This window comes from Pectinophora gossypiella, unplaced genomic scaffold (assembly GCF_024362695.1).
Source record: "Pectinophora gossypiella unplaced genomic scaffold, ilPecGoss1.1 Pgos_32, whole genome shotgun sequence".
NCBI lineage: Eukaryota > Metazoa > Arthropoda > Insecta > Lepidoptera > Gelechiidae > Pectinophora > Pectinophora gossypiella.
The window spans coordinates 85,323-101,512 of NW_026063242.1; positions in this window are offsets into that span (position 1 = coordinate 85,323).

The following is a 16,190-nucleotide window of genomic DNA, read 5'->3' on the forward strand; positions in this document are numbered from 1 at the left end:
TTTGGCATGCAGGTACCTTAGATACCGTAGAGGTGTACTAAGAAAGGAATTTCCGAAATTCTTACGGGAACGGGAATTAGCGGGAAAATCCTTTTGTATGAAAAATCTAAACCACTCAAGTTAGACGTTTGAAATTTGGCATGCAGATACCTTAAGTACCGTAGAGGTGCACTAAGAAAGGAATTCCCGAAATTCCCACGAGAACGGGAATTAGCAAGAAAATCCTTTTGTATGAAAAATCTAAACCACTCAAGTTAGACGTTTGAAATTTGTCATGCAGGTACCTTAGGTACCGTAGAGGTGCATTAAGAAAGGAATTCCCGAAATTCCCACGGGAACGGGAATTAGCGGGAAAATCCTTTTGTATGAAAAATCTAGGACTTATGATGACCAAATTGGAGATGTCCTTAGAAAAGGTTCAATACGATCTACTCTGAACCGGCGTGCGTGTATGAAGCGATTGATGAATGTGGAGGAAGCAAGAGAAGTGTGTCAGGATCGAAGCAAATGGAATTCTATAGTCTCTGCTTACCCCGGTGGGAAATAGGCGTGAGTTTATGTATGTATGTATGTATGAAAAATCTAAACCACTCAAGTTAGACGCTTGAAATTTGGCATGCAGGTACCTTAGTTAACTTAAAGCTTAGTTGCAACAGGATATTGCAAAATTCCCACGGAAACGGGAGTTAGTGGGAAAAAAACATTTGTATGAAAAAATCGAAACCGCGTAAGATAGATATTTTCAATTCAATTCAATTAAATTATTTATTGCATTCCATGTAGTACAATGGGGTGTTACATAGGCATAGGAACTAAAACATGGACCCTGTAGGGCACAGCAACGTTGAAGGGAAGAGAGGAAGTGTGTATTAAAATTAAAACTCAATGAACAATCAATTAAAAAAAAACAATTCAATCAATTGATTCAATCTAGCATGCATGCATACCTTAGTAAATATAAAGTTTATTTTTGGCTGTATTTTGAAAAATGGGAGTTATTGGGAAAAAAAAAATGTACTTATGAAAAAATCTAAACTGCATAAGTATGCACTCCCACACACACAAAGATCTCTCTCTTATATAACACGCCACGCGGACGAAGTCGCGGGCAAAAGCTAGTAATTAATAAACGTTTTAAAATTCAAAGTTAGATTTTAATTACAAATATAAATAACTCCCTGAAAACTGAAAACCCATGCGGGTCAAACGGCTTTCGGCACAGCTAGTAAATAAATATTAATTTTTTTAAAACAAATTAGAATAAACACTTAATTTAACACTGATTTTATTTATTTCAATATACAGGCCCAAAAGTTCACGTTCAAAATGAAAAATTTGATAGAGGGGCTTATTAGCCACCAGAATCACCCCCATGTATGTTCAGCGATTATTTACGATTTAGGAGATCTGACCCATTTTACACCTTTTTCTTAATTTTCTATCTTACATCAGAAATCATCATTTTGTCGCTATCCCTTTTTTAATAATTCAATTTTTTTCTTTCTAATTTCTAATTATTTTGCTTCATAACTATACCTAAGGATGTGTATCGCTAGGTAAACAGTCGAATGAAAGATAAAAAGTCATTGGAAGTTGGAATTCAAAGTGAGAATTCGTCTAAATTGTTACAGTTGTTAAAACTTCGCCGAAGAATAATAAACACATGAGATTGTCATGAACCCTGAAAGTGTTTTTAAAAACTGTTCCATTTAATAGGCTTTTAGACACATCCAAAAAAGTACCCTTAATAGGGTCATCATCATCAGCCGTATGACACCCACTGCTGGGCATAGGCCTCTCCCAAGGATCTCCACGACGATCGGTCCTGCGCTGCCCGCATCCAGCGGCCCGCCCGACCCGCGACCTCCTGGGCATAAAACTAAGTAATTAGCCCTCAAAGATTTTAAGACAGAAAGATTTTATTTTAGTATCTCATAGTATGTATGTAGTAACGGTTTGGGGATACCCAAACTTTTTCCTTCATTACAATATGAATACCAAAAGTAACTGCAAGTTTTGTCTTCAGACTGTTGCTATGTCTACCCTGTTAGCGATTATGAGCGTGATTTTTTTATTGAAAATGTGTCTTTGAGCACCTTTAACAACGTTAGAAAGAAGCAGCTACCTACATTGTATGAGAATGTAATTTTTCCTTCAAATCTATCTTGCAATCTTTGAGGTCTAATTACTTAGTTTTTTGCTTCTATTAAGGGTACTTATTCTATTTAGGGATGTGTCTAAAAGCCTATTAAATGGAGCAGTTTTTCAGAGATACTTACTTTCAGCGTCCATGCCAATCTCATGTGTTAATTATTCTTCGGCGAAGTTTTAACAACTGTGACAATTTTGGTCCAATTCTCACTTTGACTTCCAATAAAAATTTTTTTATCTTTGATTTGACTGTTTTTATTTTTTTACCTAGCGGTATATGTCTTTAGACATAGTTATGAAGTATAATAAGATAATTATGAAGTAAGAGATACCGACAAAATGATGATTACTGCAGTAAGCTAGAAAATCTAGAAAAAAGGTACAAAATAGGTCATATCTCCTAAACTATAAATAATAATAAATTATGGCTGAACATACATGGGGGTGTTTCTAGTAGCCAATGAGCCACTCTATCTAATTTTTCATTTTGAACTTGAAGTTCTGGGCCACCCCGTATAATGTATGAGCATACATACTTCTACATTCTAGACTTAACCCCTGCAACAAACATGTATTTAAAGATACATACAATAATTTTGAGATATTTCCTTATTAAAAAAGCAATTTCTATAGTTACACTATAAAAGATCATTTACTTTCACGTGGAACAAATAGGTTTCTCAACTTACGCAAAACATTTTGTTAAAATTTTTCGTGTAAGAACGAAGTAACTAATACTTATGTAACGCCACTGCTGCCACCTATGCCGCCAAGCCGGAAGCTAGCCAGCCAGCCAGCCAGCCAATCATGTATCACCCGCCACCCGCCTAGCCAAGCCTTGTGGTGGGAGTGGGATCGAGAAGCCTGCCTATTTAAGCGAGCGCGCACTTTTGGTCGTCTCCTTTTTTTTGCTAACATTTTGTAAGGGGAAACCCTGCCCGTTTACGGAATTAAATTACCTGTCCATATAAGAAGACTGAGTATAATTTCCCTGCTCTTTATACTCAGAAGTGGGATTATCTACGATGAAAGCAAGGTCATCAAGCGCGTATAAACGACCACGGCCGCCTGATTGGGATATGGAATCATCCACCGACTCTACTGGAGACGCCGATGTTGCCAACGGCGGGCAAGATGCCAACGACGGTGCATCTACGCCACCCGCAAGGAAAATCCTAAGGAGCCTTTTGACGCAAGAGGTACAGAAGGCGTTCTGTGAGCTGGAAGATGACCTACCCACTTTCACTCGACCGAAGCATCACCGAGCTGCATCACTTATACCCGAATTCGACCCGGAAAACGAGGACTGCACTGTACGGACATGGCTGAAGAAGATCGAACAATTGGGAGACATTCACGGCTGGGAAGAATCAACGAAGTCTTTCCACCTCCAAGACAAGCTAAGGGGCCAAGCACGTAAGTGGTATAACCGCCTCGAAGAGTATGACTATTCATGGGAAGAATGGAAGGAAATGTTACTTCGCGCGTTCCCGAAACATAGAGACTACGCCAGCACTCTTGAAGAAATGCTGAACAGAAAAAAAATGCCGGATGAGAGCATGACAAAGTACTATCAAGAAAAAACGGCCATGTGCTTTCGCTGCAAACTCTCTAACGCCGCAACAGTTTCTTGCATCATCCGCGGTGTAACGGGATGCAGCTGTACGAAAGTTTCTTGTGTGCCTTAGATGATTTTCGCACACCGTGTCAACGCATGGAATCTACCCGCTCACATAAGGAAAATATACGTCAAGGAACAGAGAAAAAGGGCCTTGTAAACATTGAGACTGATCCCTGTCCACGCTGCAAGAAGACCGGACACTTGGTACGAAACTGCCCTTTACCAGATCAACGGAGCTGCTTCAAATGTGGTGCACAAGGTCATATCGCACCACGTTGTTCTAATAACCTCAAACTCATCGACAGGGCGGCTAACATTACGTGTATTAAGGAAGTAAAACTGATACAGAATTACAACGATATCTACAAAAAGACTGGCAAAATTAATGGAATCTACGTTAAATCATATGTGGACACCGGAAGCCAAGTCAATATACTGAATATAGAAGTCGCAGAACTTCTCGATCTAGATGTGAAACCTTCACTCGTCGAGCTAAGGGGATTTTATGGTGATAGAGTCAAGAGCAAAGGTGAGGTGCAATTTAGACTTGAAATTGATGGTCTCGATATGTTATGCCAAGCTCAATTGACTGACGTCAAGATGAACGGAATTAACTTGCTAATCGGTCAGCCCGTTATAAATAGCGAAGGTGTATCACTCATAGTGCAAAACGGCACAGCCACCCTAAAAGCTGCTGAAACCGACAATCTGGCGAGTATCGATATAATTGAGGAGAATCAACGCTTCATGGTTACTACTGCCACTGAAGAATGTTTACCACCGGGGACAAGTATCGTCAAGGTTCACATCCTTGGAAACCGCGAAGCCAATGACGTGGTTACATCAGTTCGACATTTTGACCTGCAAGGTGTCACCTATTCTCTGCCAGCTACACTACTTCGGGGCAGCGAAGGCTACTTGAAGGTCGTCAACACAGGCAGCAAAGGCGTGAAGTGGAGCGCAGGCACCGTCTTGCTTCGTGCCGAGAGCTGCGAAGAGATATCAATGCAGCCAGCCAGTCAGGTCAGTCACAATGCCAATAACTGTTCTCCCTTAGCCAAAGATGTTCTTAGTGCCAGTTTAGTCGAGCCTACTGATACGCAGAAAATAGGAGGAGTAGACGTTGTTGACATCAATGTAGGTTCTATTAGCGATAGCGAATATAAACAGTTGATTGCTTTGTTGTCGGAATATAGAGATTGCTTTGCGTGCGACACTCGAGACCTCGGTTGTACTAATTTAGTTCAGATGCGAATTCGGTTAAATAACGACCAGCCCATTTACTATCGTCCCTATAGACTCTCCCATAGCGAGTTAGAAACCGTCAGATCAAAAATTTCCGAACTATTAGACGCAGGTATTATCAAGAAGTCTGAATCTAGTTATGCTTCACCGGTTATATTAGTTAAAAAGAAAAATGGTGAAGTTCGCTTATGTGTTGATTACCGCGCGTTAAATGCCGTGACAATACGCGATCGATATCCCCTGCCTAATATTGATGATCAATTGTCTCAGCTAGCAGGTAAACATTACTTTACAAGTCTAGATATGGCTCAGAGTTATCATCAGGTGCCTATAAGCCCTGAAGATACATACAAAACTGGATTCATAACTCCGCACGGCCACTACGAATATACGCGCGTACCCTTTGGCCTCGCTAATGCCCCTTCTGTTTTCATGCGGTTGATACATAATGTTGTGGAATCAATTGGTAGTACGGAAATTCTTGCCTTTTTAGATGATATACTGTTACCTTCCGTTGATGTGCATACGGGTATTGAGCATTTGAGAAAAGTACTTACTAAACTCCAATTTGAAAACCTAAAATTAAACATACGTAAATGTTCATTCCTGCAAAAAGAGGTTTCATATCTGGGCCACAAAATCTCGCCAAATAGTATACAACCGGGTGAATTAAAATTGGCAGCGGTTTCTGAATTTCCTACCCCGCAAAATGTGCATGAAATAAGGCAATTTGTTGGGTTGTGTAGTTATTTTCGCAAGTTCATTTACAACTTTGCGGTAATAGCACGACCACTTACTGAACTTACGAAGAAAAACGCCCCGTGGTCTTGGGGTGAAACACAGGTAAACAGTTTCAATGAACTGAAACGTCACTTATGTAGTCAACCGGTTTTGGCTATTTATGATCCCTCACTGCCAATAGAAATTCACACGGATGCATGCAGACTGGGCATCGCCGGTATACTAATGCAAAAACACACCGATAACACTTTACGTCCTGTTATGTATTTTAGCCGCGTTACTACCCGAGAAGAAAGTGTCTATCACAGTTACGAATTAGAGACGTTGGCGGTAGTCGAATCATTACGCAGATTCCGTGTTTATATATTCGAAAAAAAAGTGAGGGTTGTTACAGATTGTACCGCTGTCAGTGCAACACTGTCCAAACGTGACCTCATTCCACGAATTGCGCGTTGGTGGCTTCTAATCCAAGACTATGATATTGACATTGTCTATAGACCCGGTGAACGGATGAAACATGTCGATGCGCTCAGCCGGAATCCGGTCGATCCTCCGGTTGAATCTCAAGCTAATGCTGAGCGTGTATCCGAACGTTTAGAAACTGCTCCAGTCATAGATACTGTCAATATAAATCGTCTGGAAGTGTCAGATTGGTTTTATACAATTCAGCAGCAAGATGAAAAGCTTAATAAGGTTATTGAACTGATAAATAGTGGTTGTACTGATACTGATATAGTTAACAATTACGCCCTAATTGATAATAGACTGTACCGCAAAACCCTTCACGGTAATCGTCTGATAGTTCCGGGATTTGCACGTTGGAAAATATTGCAGATGCACCACGATGACGTCGGTCATGTAGGACTTAAACGATGCACTGAACTCATCAAAGCAGATTTCTGGTTCCCAAAGATGTCGCGATTCATTAGAAAATACGTGTTATCTTGTATTCACTGCGCGTATGGTAAAGGAGAATACGGAAAAAAGGAAGGTAAATTGCATCCCATACCTAAACCCACAGAGCCCATGAAGATGATACATATCGATCACCTTGGCCCTTTTTGCAAAACCAAGAAGGGATATCAATATATGTTGGTGATTACTGACTCTTTTTCAAAATTTGTTATTGTTGAACCAACCCGTACAGTAAATTCGATTGAGAGTATACGTGTCTTGAAAAAGGTTTATAGTTTATTTGGGATCCCTGATCGCGTAGTAACTGACCATGGCAAAGCTTTCACAAGCAGACACTTCAAAAGGTTTGCGACTGAAAAGCAGTTCCGTCATACCTTGTGTACCATTGCATGCCCACGAGCAAATGGACAGGTAGAAAGGACAAACCGTACAATTTTAGATGCATTAAGGGCTACTGAACCAAATGAGGCAGGGAATAATTGGGATAGCAGTTTACCTAATGTCGTGTGGGGTATTAATAACACATCAAACGCCTCGACAGGCTACAAACCATACGATTTAATGTTTGCACGTGCTGGTAGATCTGTTTGTGACGTCTCAATTCCTGACCGACTCGCGGAGCCCGTACAATCACGGCGTACGAAGGCAGTGGCTAGGAATAAGGTGGCTAGTGCAAGAATGAAATATCAGCACGATAGGAAGCGGAAACATAGTACAATTTATAAAAAGGGTGATTTTGTTCTTTGGAAACAGGCCCCAGCTTGTAGCGCTAGCAAAGTCAATTCCAAGTTAGATGACCTTTATTCTGGGCCGTATGTCGTAGTGACTGTTCTAGGAAAGGACAGATACAAAATAAGAAGCATAAAGGGGCTGAGGGGGTACAAGAAGTTCAGCGGACTTGTCTCAGCAGATGCTATTAGGCCTTATAAGAGTGTTGCACCTATGTCTGATAGTGAGACTACTACAGATGACCAGTTAGAGACTGAGGACCTCATTGACCTTTTAGAAAGCTAGTTTACCATATCAGTTTATATTATTATTGTTCTTTGAGTGTTTTGAACCTTACCTAATATTGTCCTCTCATCCCATTGCGGGAGCAATTGTTGCAGGACGGCCGAGTGTAACGCCACTGCTGCCACCTATGCCGCCAAGCCGGAAGCTAGCCAGCCAGCCAGCCAGCCAATCATGTATCACCCGCCACCCGCCTAGCCAAGCCTTGTGGTGGGAGTGGGATCGAGAAGCCCGCCTATTTAAGCGAGCGCGCACTTTTGGTCGTCTCCTTTTTTTTGCTAACATTTTGTAAGGGGAAACCCTGCCCGTTTACGGAATTAAATTACCTGTCCATATAAGAAGACTGAGTATAATTTCCCTGCTCTTTATACTTACAACATCCGAGTACGATGAAATCGGAAGGTGAACAACGTTGTAGGTAAAGTTACAACTGTCAATGTTGTTTGCACTACGTAATAATAAAGCAGTGTCTGTACTTACAACGGAACGTTTGATTATAGTTTCGTGGAATATCTACGCAATCGTGTTTTTTTATTTTTTTTATAAATATACACAATTAATTAAAAATTAATAAATGTGAGTCAATCCGGGCTACATTTTGCTATTATTTTCTCTTTGAAGGTTATTTCCAGAACTTATAACTAATTAGTAGGACAGTTTTTTTTAGCTCCTGAAAAGTTGATAAAATCAACTTACTGCGTTTTTCCACGAAGGGTGCGATATGTTTTAATGTGAACTTCAATGTTATGAATAAAAAAATATGTGAACAAAGGGGCTCCTTTTTGTATCATGTAAGGGGGGATAGTCATCATATTTCACACCTACCTGACCGAAGTTTCAGGTTTTAACAGAAACAACTGCTTGAATTTTCAACTCAAACCAGCCCAATTAAGTCACATACACTTCCGAAAACACTTTATTTTTCTTTCTCGGGTATTTCTTTATAATATGGAAGTGGCCGTATTATCAGCCTGCCTACCTACCGCACTTATTTAAGATTCATATTTATATCCTTCCGAGCACTTGCTGAGTAGAGATAGTGGTCTAGTTCTTTCAAGCCACGGTTTTTCAGAAGGTAACGCTCTGTATTACTGACTTGACGGAGTAGCTCCGGGTACCCGGGGGCCGGGGCGGGTCGCTAGTTTATTTCATAAATTATAAAATAATTTAGAAAGTGTATATAATAATTTAATTTAATAATAATTTAAACGGTATAAGATGATCGAAAATCAATCTCATTTTTCTTTTAGTCTTATTTTCGAATTTAAATTAGGAATGATGTAAAAACGAGTGCGACCGCTTTTATTGATGACATCCCACCAGTCCCATACAATCTCCAAAGAATATAATAATGCGTTTCGACATTTCGTAAAAAGTATCATTTGATTAAAAATACTTATAGTGATCAACACATTGTTAATACCCGGAATAAGCATGAACTTGCCTTACAAAAAAATGTCTAAGGCCCTGTCATATTATTTCTTATTCTATGGCCCTGTGCCCAGGTTTTTCTTGCAGCTTCTTTTCCCCGGCTATACAGGTTGTGAGAAGCTGCAAAAGTTTTAGGGCGAATGAGACGTTCGTTATGTAAAAAATACGATTCAATGTGTAACTATGTTACCTACTGAATGAAGATATTTTTGAATTTGAATTATGATATCGGGTTGCCTATTTGGTCCTCATGCCGAAGAGTAGTCGTTGAAATAATATTGTTGTTCTCTTTAAATTATTGGTATACTATCATACACCTAGCTTCATATACACTTTATTTAAATGTCCCTTATTAAATGTACTTTACATGTTTTTGTTTAATTTGCTTTTATGAATTTATGTTTATGAAATATGTACGACGTATTTTAAATTTGTGCAAAATAATGTGATTGTAATTATACGTATATATTTTTTATTTATGGGAGTCTTATGTACGTATAAATTGACATATTCATTTTCTTCTTTTTTATAATTTTTGCATGATTATTATAATTGAAATGCACGATAATTATTCTTTGTAACATGTTTTTCACTGCATTTATGGCAATAAAAAAACATTAAATAAGTGTATTATAAAATATTAGATGAATTATTAATTGGATATACTGCGACTGCTTTTTATTGTAAACCTGAGTTATTCTTGTGTAATGTAATGGCCACTAGTGCATGTGCTTCCAAGACAAGTGGGAGGCGGAAATTGGATGGGAGGGGCCACTGGAAGGGCGCGGAAAGGGGGCGGGGTGCGGTGACGGGATGAAATTCACAAGCTGGTCGCTCGTGTAGTTCCTGACCTGACTCCTGTCAGTTATATACGGGGACCGTAGCAGGGTGGTCGTTTCGATCCCCGTAAATAATTCACTAATGCATCCGCTTAGCAAACAAAAGTGTTTGGATAATATGCAAAACGATCCGATACAAAAAACTGATGACTACAATTTAAAAGGGTGGTAATAATAAACTAATCTCAGCTGAAACTCAGCTCAAGCCCCTGTTTTTATATAAGAACTGTCACATTGACATGATCTTGAAAGCAGTCTCGAAGTTGAGATTAGTTTATTAATACGAGTACCACCCTAAATGTTTATCTAGATGTGACTTAGATTTTGTTATCGATTTTGTATGGACCATCGCCAGTCGAGGAGTTTCGTGTGAAATTAGTATGGCACAGGAAATTTTAAAATTATTGATCACTACGAAGCCAGGACTTGAATCAAGTTTTGATCGACTTTGTATGGTATATATCTCCCCGTTCCTCCCTCATGAAATGAGAACGAGACGATAATATTTGAAAGAATTCATCCAGTACCGCCCCTAAGCGTGATTTACAGTGATCGAGTGATTACATTCTCTGTGGGTTCCAGCTGTACAACTATGTATATTCTAACATAGTTTTTTCCCTTGTTGCAGACGTGTACAAGCATTAAGAAAATTTGCACAAAACAAACCAAAGACTGACGGTAGCCATGCAGCCGTAAAGCACGGTCCTTCGAAGGAGGTTAAGAAAGACAGGATTATCCATAAGCACAACCAACTGTCGGCTAAGAGTCTTCTGGACATCGTGTCATTCCAAAGTTAGTAGCAAATTACAAAAATAATACCTGATGTTGCCTGGAAGAAATTGGTATTTTCCAAAAAACCGCCAATTGTACGTTTTTCGGTCTTCTCGTAATTGTAGATACACTTTGCTTATTTCAGATTTACACGGACACTCCCCTGTAGTATTAGTGGATCGTTTGAGTCATAATTTCGAGACTGGCAGTCAGAATGGACGAGAGACTGGCAGTAGAGCCACGTCAGTGGGTGAGTTTCGGGAGATGCGTTATAATGCTTACAAATACAGGATGTTAGTGACCTAGGGATTAGAGCCCCAAACTAGGGATTAGAAAGTAATTTATTTATTTATTTAATCGTTTATTGCAAACTTTACAGCTTATAATAATCTTAATTATTATAATTATTCTTATTTTTGTCATTTTTCCCTACCGGGATTCTAACCCGGGACCTCCGGATTGTGTTTAAAGTTTATTATAGAGAAATCGAATCATCAGCAAGCATGTTTGGCTGAATGAAGTCGTAAGTGTTAGTTCGAGAAACCATATCTAAACTTACTTTAGAACGCTGTGAAGTATAGATAGTATACTTTAGTAGACAGTCAATATGTTTATGTTGTTTGGAAAATTTGGTAGGTGTAAGTAGTATAATTACGAGTATAACCATAGACTTAGTAGCGCGAGTCTCTATAAGTTTTAGATTTCTAGATATATTTTTTTAAATTTGTTTGTTGTGTTTATTTTTTTAAATGTTATAGAAGGTTGATTCTTTGCAGGAACCATCCGTACACGGCGCGCCCCGTGGCCTGAGCCGTTGTTCACCTCGTCGCCCAACCCGTCGCCGGCACTGTCGCCCTCCTCGTCGGCCAACTCGCCGCCGGCCCCGTCTCCCGTTTGTTCGCCCGACCCATCGCACTACCTACGGCCGGCCGTGTCGCCTGCCCCGTCACTCGGACCATGGTCGGTTCCGTCTCCTACCCCGTCACTCGGATCATGGTCGGCTCCGTCGCCTACCCGGTCACTCGGAGAATGGCCGGCCCCGTCTCCCGTCCATTCGCCCAAGTCGACGCCCGCCCCGTCAGCCAACTCGTCGCTGACCCTGCCACCGATCCGGTGTCCCGTGCCGGCACCCAACCGGTCGCCAAGGCCGGCCCTGTCGCCTACCCCGTCACTCGAACCATGGTCGGTTCCGTCTCCTACCCCGTCACTCGGACGATGGTCGGCTCCGTCTCGTACCCTGGCACTCGAGCCATGGCCGGCTCCGTCGCGTACCCGGTCACTCGGAGAATGGCCGGCCCCGTCTCCCGTGCCGGCACCCTACCGGTCGCCATGGCCGGCCCTGTCGCCTTCCCCGTCACTCGAACCATCGTCGGTTCCGTCTCCTACCCCGTCACTCGGACCATGGCCGGCTCCGTCGCGTACCCGGTCACTCGGAGAATGGCCGGCCCCGTCTCCCGTGCCGGCACCCTACCGGTCGCCATGGCCGGCCCTGTCGCCTACCCCGTCACTCGAACCATCGTCGGTTCTGTCTCCTACCCCGTCACTCGGACCATGGCCGGCTCCGTCGCGTACCCGGTCACTCGGAGAATGGCCGGCCCCGTCTCCCGTGCCGGCACCCTACCGGTCGCCATGGCCGGCCCTGTCGCCTTCCCCGTCACTCGAACCATCGTCGGTTCCGTCTCCTACCCCGTCACTCGGACCATGTCCGGCTCCGTCGCCTACCCGGTCACTCGGAGAATGGCCGGCCCCGTCTCCCGTGCCGGCACCCTACCGGTCGCCATGGCCGGCCCTGTCGCCTTCCCCGTCACTCGAACCATCGTCGGTTCCGTCTCCTACCCCGTCACTCGGACCATGGCCGGCTCCGTCGCGTACCCGGTCACTCGGAGAATGGCCGGCCCCGTCTCCCGTGCCGGCACCCTACCGGTCGCCATGGCCGGCCCTGTCGCCTTCCCCGTCACTCGAACCATCGTCGGTTCCGTCTCCTACCCCGTCACTCGGACCATGGCCGGCTCCGTCGCGTACCCGGTCACTCGGAGAATGGCCGGCCCCGTCTCCCGTGCCGGCACCCTACCGGTCGCCATGGCCGGCCCTGTCGCCTTCCCCGTCACTCGAACCATCGTCGGTTCCGTCTCCTACCCCGTCACTCGGACCATGGCCGGCTCCGTCGCCTACCCGGTCACTCGGAGAATGGCCGGCCCCGTCTCCCGTGCCGGCACCCTACCGGTCGCCATGGCCGGCCCTGTCGCCTTCCCCGTCACTCGAACCATCGTCGGTTCCGTCTCCTACCCCGTCACTCGGACCATGGCCGGCTCCGTCGCGTACCCGGTCACTCGGAGAATGGCCGGCCCCGTCTCCCGTGCCGGCACCCTACCGGTCGCCATGGCCGGCCCTGTCGCCTACCCCGTCACTCGAACCATCGTCGGTTCTGTCTCCTACCCCGTCACTCGGACCATGGCCGGCTCCGTCGCGTACCCGGTCACTCGGAGAATGGCCGGCCCCGTCTCCCGTGCCGGCACCCTACCGGTCGCCATGGCCGGCCCTGTCGCCTTCCCCGTCACTCGAACCATCGTCGGTTCCGTCTCCTACCCCGTCACTCGGACCATGTCCGGCTCCGTCGCCTACCCGGTCACTCGGAGAATGGCCGGCCCCGTCTCCCGTGCCGGCACCCTACCGGTCGCCATGGCCGGCCCTGTCGCCTTCCCCGTCACTCGAACCATCGTCGGTTCCGTCTCCTACCCCGTCACTCGGACCATGGCCGGCTCCGTCGCGTACCCGGTCACTCGGAGAATGGCCGGCCCCGTCTCCCGTGCCGGCACCCTACCGGTCGCCATGGCCGGCCCTGTCGCCTTCCCCGTCACTCGAACCATCATCGGTTCCGTCTCCTACCCCGTCACTCGGACCATGGCCGGCTCCGTCGCGTACCCGGTCACTCGGAGAATGGCCGGCCCCGTCTCCCGTGCCGGCACCCTACCGGTCGCCATGGCCGGCCCTGTCGCCTTCCCCGTCACTCGAACCATCGTCGGTTCCGTCTCCTACCCCGTCACTCGGACCATGGCCGGCTCCGTCGCCTACCCGGTCACTCGGAGAATGGCCGGCCCCGTCTCCCGTGCCGGCACCCTACCGGTCGCCATGGCCGGCCCTGTCGCCTACCCCGTCACTCGAACCATCGTCGGTTCCGTCTCCTACCCCGTCACTCGGACCATGGCCGGCTCCGTCGCGTACCCGGTCACTCGGAGAATGGCCGGCCCCGTCTCCCGTGCCGGCACCCTACCGGTCGCCATGGCCGGCCCTGTCGCCTACCCCGTCACTCGAACCATGGTCGGTTCCGTCTCCTACCCCGTCACTCGGACGATGGTCGGCTCCGTCTCGTACCCTGGCACTCGAGCCATGGCCGGCTCCGTCGCGTACCCGGTCACTCGGAGAATGGCCGGCCCCGTCTCCCGTGCCGGCACCCTACCGGTCGCCATGGCCGGCCCTGTCGCCTTCCCCGTCACTCGAACCATCGTCGGTTCCGTCTCCTACCCCGTCACTCGGACCATGGCCGGCTCCGTCGCGTACCCGGTCACTCGGAGAATGGCCGGCCCCGTCTCCCGTGCCGGCACCCTACCGGTCGCCATGGCCGGCCCTGTCGCCTTCCCCGTCACTCGAACCATCGTCGGTTCCGTCTCCTACCCCGTCACTCGGACCATGGCCGGCTCCGTCGCGTACCCGGTCACTCGGAGAATGGCCGGCCCCGTCTCCCGTGCCGGCACCCTACCGGTCGCCATGGCCGGCCCTGTCGCCTTCCCCGTTACTCGAACCATCGTCGGTTCCGTCTCCTACCCCGTCACTCGGACCATGGCCGGCTCCGTCGCGTACCCGGTCACTCGGAGAATGGCCGGCCCCGTCTCCCGTGCCGGCACCCTACCGGTCGCCATGGCCGGCCCTGTCGCCTTCCCCGTCACTCGAACCATCGTCGGTTCCGTCTCCTACCCCGTCACTCGGACCATGGCCGGCTCCGTCGCCTACCCGGTCACTCGGAGAATGGCCGGCCCCGTCTCCCGTGCCGGCACCCTACCGGTCGCCATGGCCGGCCCTGTCGCCTACCCCGTCACTCGAACCATCGTCGGTTCCGTCTCCTACCCCGTCACTCGGACCATGGCCGGCTCCGTCGCGTACCCGGTCACTCGGAGAATGGCCGGCCCCGTCTCCCGTGCCGGCACCCTACCGGTCGCCATGGCCGGCCCTGTCGCCTACCCCGTCACTCGAACCATGTTCGGTTCCGTCTCCTACCCCGTCACTCGGACCATGGCCGGCTCCGTCGCCTACCCGGTCACTCGGAGAATGGCCGCGGCCCCGTCTCCCGTTCATTCGCTCAACAATAGCCGTCGCCTAACTCGTCGCTCAACTCGTCGCCGTCTGAGTACTACTAAACATCCGTAAATAGGTAATGTTAATTTCTATTCAATTAAATACTCGCACAAAATTGATTGCGCTACCTGTTTTAATAAAGGATATTTATTTACTGTTTTTAAATATTATAGCAGATGTTGCCGAATCCGCTGGCGTGAAGGCAAACTACTAACAAACCCAACACTAAACTAAAAGCCAAGATAGGCGAAGCGCAAGTGCCATGATCACGGGACGACGAAACAATGTACGTATAGAAATACATAATTACTGAAAATTTCAGCTGTGGAGCTGTTGCGTTTTTTGAGATACAGTTGATGTTTCTTACTAAAGGTAGGAGAAATAAAAGGTTTCGAAGGAGCGGCGAGTGGTAATTTTATGTAGGGTATTAATGACATTGTAACGAATATACTAAGGGGATGACTCAGACTATGATTCTGAGTTAATATCAAGTGGAATTTTCCGTCGCAAAATTCATGATGATTTTTTAGACTTTTTTGATAATTTTCAATTCTATACTTTTGCGATGGAAAATTCTACTTGATATTAATCAGAGTAATCAACTGAATCACCCCTCTCACTATTTGTTACGATGTCACCTTACACCCCATACAAATAAATACAGGTAGCCATACAAGTACGTACGGGTGTTAGTGACACCATAACCAATACTGAAGGGGATGCTTCAGACCATGATTCCGAGTCGATATCAAGTGGAATTACCTGTTGAAAAAGTCATGAAAATTTTCTTCTGTACTTTTGCGACGGAAATTTCCACTTGATATCAACTCAGAATCATGGTCTGAATCATCCCTCGAAGTTTTCGTTACGATGTCACTAACACTCCGTATACATTAATTAGCTCTGTATATTGTAATTATTTCCATCTCTGTTATCATGTATCAGTCAGTATCTATCTAATCTTACTGACGCCTTATGAGTCGCATTTTTAGGTGTGGATTGGCTTGCTGGTGGTGATGTGTCTAAGTTACCACGCGTCAAAGTGCTCGGCTTTCTGTTTTCGATTTGAGATTTTTTTTCTTCAATCTTCTTTAATTCCGATGATTCTAGCACTA